At 47.3% G+C, this 4805-nt stretch overlaps 1 long non-coding RNA gene across 2 annotated transcripts; it reads right to left on the bottom strand.

Moving 5' to 3' along the window:
• Positions 1–573: 573 nt before the first annotated feature.
• LOC101777077 lies at positions 574–3102 on the bottom strand. Of its 2 annotated transcripts, XR_002678014.1 has the most exons (4): positions 3020–3102; positions 2820–2932; positions 792–905; positions 574–653 (listed from the first exon to the last, which is right to left on the bottom strand). It is a non-coding gene; the product is annotated as an uncharacterized LOC101777077 (long non-coding RNA). The 2 variants fall into 2 exon arrangements; XR_215406.2 differs by lacking the exon at positions 574–653 and having other exon boundaries at positions 668–905.
• Between the last annotated feature and the right edge of the window lie 1703 nt (positions 3103–4805).

Below are 4805 nucleotides of genomic sequence, written 5' to 3'. Positions count from 1 at the left end.
CAGTAATACTGAATGCCTTAACAGATATCTAAGTGCACAGCACACGCATCAACTACAGTAGAAGTCGTGGCAGGGCACAAGTGCAGTAAAGCACAGTCATCCATCCATCGACCACCGTCTGCTTTCTCCATTTTTTCCCCGACGTGGCGACAACCAAGCCTACCCAAGGATAAGGATAATAGACAGCCCAATAGGGCATTCAGTAGTCCCTAAAGGCCGACAGCTCAATACCAAACTCTCGATCCTTACATTGCTCCTAGCCAGAAAGTCGTATAATCACAGGCTACGTTTTATGCTGCCTTGGCTTATCTTATATCTACCTTACAGGGCAAACTCATGGCATGTTGACTCGCTCCTCTTCTTGTTTCACCACGCCCATGGCCGCAAGAACCCAACGCGAGCATGCAAGGGGAAGCTCCCTCCCGAGCCACCGGTGCTAGTCTTCGTCACCAAGTTCTTGGTGCTCCGGCGATCGATCTTTGACCATGGCCCGCTCCTCCGGGAGCTGCACGCGCACCACAGCCCCGTCATCTCCATCCGCCTCTTCCGCATCGCACGTTGGTCTTCGTTGCCGACCGCCGGCTACCTCGTAATCCTGTAACTTCCTTGGGCGGTCAGCCTACAGCTTCCTATCAACATAGCTTAGAACATTCCTGCACAAATCTACTGCCTTATAACTTTGCTTCCTTTCCTTCTCTTCAGCATAAGCAATAATAATATAACCTACAAGACCTCCTGTGCAAAATGTAACTGCTGTATAATATTAACACGGATGTGGGCACTGCAAGAACCTCCGCAGCGAAACTGTTCGCAACATTGCAGCACCAGTACGGTTCCCCTGGAGATCAAGATGTCCCCGTACGGTTCCAGCTGAGTAACCTTGATGTAATCTAAAGTTGCCAAAACTGCAGAACAAACATTCCTCAGTAAATAATATGTTCCATTCTAGCAATACAGTAAAATTGAATGAGTGCTATGATAAACTTCCAATTAGCCATTCCCCGTGTAGAACATTTCAAGCAAACTCAGTAAGCACAAGTTATCTGGCCGGCATAGTGTAGGATAGTGTTTGACGCAAAATCCTGGTGGTGGTGGACCCTGCATCAGCACATGAGGACCTGGGAGATCTGCTTAACTCCAGTACAGAATCCAAATCGGCGCGCATGGTGTGCGCGGGCGTGCCAGTCAGTTTGACCATTCAACTGACAAGGAGATGATAGTTATTGTGAAGTCCGAGGCAACCGGCCGATCAGGCCGATATAATCTTGGCACAGTAGCGATAATGGTGCAACAAAATAAATCATGACAAATATATCGGCTGTGAAGCCGATTCCAGTACCTTGATGAATGTGAGTGATTCATCGGCCATCCAGCCGATTTAATATAATTTACAATAACCATCGGCCATACGGCCGATAGAAAACACGATGCTGTTGAGTTGTTGCTCCACCATAGCTAGAGCCACAAGCCGATGAGATCTAAGCTAACGTCACCACCAATACTTCTAGGTGAAACCACAGCGATGCGCCCGGTAGTTGCAGTCTAGAAATATTTAGCAGGACATTAATCTGAACCCCGCTAGCCGATGAATCCAATCATAACGGAACTTACTCCCAACAACACTCGAAGGATGGCCAAGATCAAGATGCAACAGGCTATTAAAAATAGATCTATCGTCTATTCCGACAGAATTAATAATAATTAATATGTCGTAAACGGCAAGACGATAGAACAGATAAATATCAGCCGATGCAAGCTTAATCAAGGCAGGATAACTGGTGAATACCGTAGATCGAGACAGAAGCGATGCGCCATAAGTCACAGATCCAAGATACTCGATAACTGGTAGATGAAACTAGACGAAACCACAGCGATGCGCCGGGTGGTTAAAGCCTAGAACACCTGGTGACGGAACTTGCAGCTCGCCGGAGATCGAGGTCGATGCAGCCCAGCTTGCTAGAAGGAACTCGTCGAGAAGCTACATTACTCCTACTCCTAATGCAATGGCGTGAAGCCGAAAAGGTAAATAGAAGATAGATGCGTTGTATATTGATCGTGTGATGATTCTTTACAATGGCCACGTCCCTTTATATTTATAGGGCGGACGTTACATAATTGGCATCTAACCACGCACAAGGCAAGTCACGTACACAATCTTTTCTAATAAAAAACTCTATATCTAACTAACCCAACTCTATCTCTAAAATATTTTATTCTATGAAACAAACTCCCGTACAACCTCCCGTACATGCACAGATCGGCATGCATAATTATTCTAGAAGCCTCCCACGCATGGCATGCAAAGTGCACCAGAATCCATGTTGTATATTCTAATCATTTTTATCCATACGTGCTGGCCTTTCCTTTATATTATCCTTGCCTCTCCTTGCCGATCAATCCAATGAAGCCGATTTGGACTCCGTGCCCATGTGCATGCATGCTTGCTTCTTATTGTTGTACGTGACTCCGATTATCTCGTACTCTGAATTTATAGGATTGGTCAAAATCCGGTGTCAATACAGGCCCCCCAGTTTCGGAGTATGAATGCTTCATGTTCCGAAACTAATTATAGAAGTCTGATACTTGTCTTCAAAGAAAGGGTGCCGAATTTTGTGGCATATATCAGCTGAGTAACCTTGATGTAACTTATGCTTGCATAGCGTCCAAAGTGTAAAGCCAAACTAATTACAAAAACATTGAATAGGCATTAAGCCAACAATGGTAGCATAACTTTTAAAAATCATGTCAGTGCAACCACTATTTACTCGATCAACCACACTATTTGTTTTCTGGTATAAGCAAAATAGAGGAATAAATACCAGTCATTTGATAGAATAGTCGAGCTGCCCTGGCTGTGGTCATCCCTGAAGCTAGCAGATTTAGTGACTCAGATTGCTGTCCACCTGGGGTATCAAAATGTAGTTTGAGGTGCCTGCATGAATATGGCTCTAGCATCAGACAATGTATGCGCATCTGTTGTACTTCACTTCAACAAACTTAAGTTACCCAAGCTACTTACGACTGGATTGATTCTGTGACCTTGTCGATAGGATCAGAGCACTTCTCATATGGGGTTTGAGTCGGTTCGGTTTCTTCCAGAAAGTCTGAAACGAATGTTAACTGTTTAATTCTATGTTGGTTCAAACAGTTTCACGTGCTCGAGAAAATAGTTTCACATGTTTATATATAACAGAGCGAATAAAGGAAAGAAACACAACCAACCAGGAGTTGGCCCAAAATCTGAAAGCCTTCTCATCTTGAAGTCCCTGACTTCTTGCTCCAATGGAAAGTCTTCATCAACTGGATCAAGATTCCCCAAGCTTCTTCCAGAGGAATGTTGCCTCCTCTTGGACCTGCTCAAGAACCATGGCATGGCGACTATAAGAACCTAACCAATACAACGAAGGACCTAAGGGAGCTAGATATTTTCTATTTGCCTGACACTTCATCAAGAAGATTCTACATTTCAGTTTCTACACTTACAAGCATATACAAAAGGAGCTTCTGTTGAGATCATGAAAGCATTCTTTAAATAGCCAAGTCTTTCGGTACCAAAAGATCACATAACCATAGTTCAGAGTACTAATATAGGTGACATGCTATTACTATTAGTCAACAGTCACCTTGCACTTCTGATGATGGCTCCCTCACATCGACGCAGCCAATGTAGATGTCATCCAGATCAAGCTTCTTCGCCTGGGTACTTTGTACCCAGTACCATCCCATACTTTGTACTCGTTGCAAAGTTCCAATTCATCTGAAGATAAAAGTACCACATGGCTCCTAGCGTCTAATGATGTGACTGACCTGCCAAAAGTTGCAGAAGTAGTTGGAGACTGGTGTTAACTGATGGTGCTAACATTGGACCCAGTACCATCCCTGGATTGAGCACAGCCATTGCAATCCCTCCTTCCCAGCGAAGTCCAATACGCTATACTAAAACTGCAGGCTCAAGGAATAAAGTCAGCACAGGCCTCAACCACAACCATAACACAGATCAGAATACAGGAGCTAGTTTTAATCTGTACCTGAACTTTCTTGAGGAGCTCGACGACGGCACAGCAGTCCTTGTCTACGACCTTGTCCGCGGGCCAGTTGGGGTTCGGTACCATGGCCGCCTGCGACGACATCAGGATGACGCGGCCGACCCCGCAAATCTTTTCACGGCGCGCAGGACGTTGAGCGTGCCCTTCACCACCGGTTCCAGGAGCTCGTTCTGCAACAGCAGAATCATCAGAAATCTAATCCAAGGATTACCTACTCGAGCAATGGGATAGATACTGGACTGTGATTTGCATCGATGGGGTGATTAATTATTCAGAAGGAAGAATTGCCTCTGGGTCCCTCTGCTTGCACAAGTATGAACGGGGATGCTAGGTGGAAGACGCCGCGTGCCCTTAACCGTCGGCCGGCCGGAAGCAGGATCCAGAAAGGTCCATCTGGAATAGCCGGAGACGCGTGTCCGCGCCACGCAAGGCCTGCAAAGTGCTTCGCGTCTCGGCCTCATCCTCTGAAAAGGGGAGGAAACAAATCCGTCACGAGAATCTTGACGAGGAGCAGTCGGCGCCACTCCTGCTCCACGGCCTCCCCGCTCCCGATGCGGGGGCTCCCCATCCTACGCCGCCGCTTCCGCCGCCCGCTCACTACCGCCGTCCACGCCGTCAAGCAGGACGCGGCCGTCTAGATGCCCCCCCCCCCGCTTGTCTCCGCAGTCGGTGCGGCCACCGCCCGTCTCCACGGAAGACGCAACCGTCTGGATGCCCGCGCCCGTCTCCGCGGTCGGTGCGGCCACCGCCCGTCTCCGC

Source organism: Setaria italica, chromosome VI, assembly GCF_000263155.2.
Source record: "Setaria italica strain Yugu1 chromosome VI, Setaria_italica_v2.0, whole genome shotgun sequence".
Lineage (NCBI taxonomy): Eukaryota > Viridiplantae > Streptophyta > Magnoliopsida > Poales > Poaceae > Setaria > Setaria italica.
Note: the sequence above shows the minus strand (reverse complement) of the source record. Positions and strands in the feature narration are given on the sequence as shown.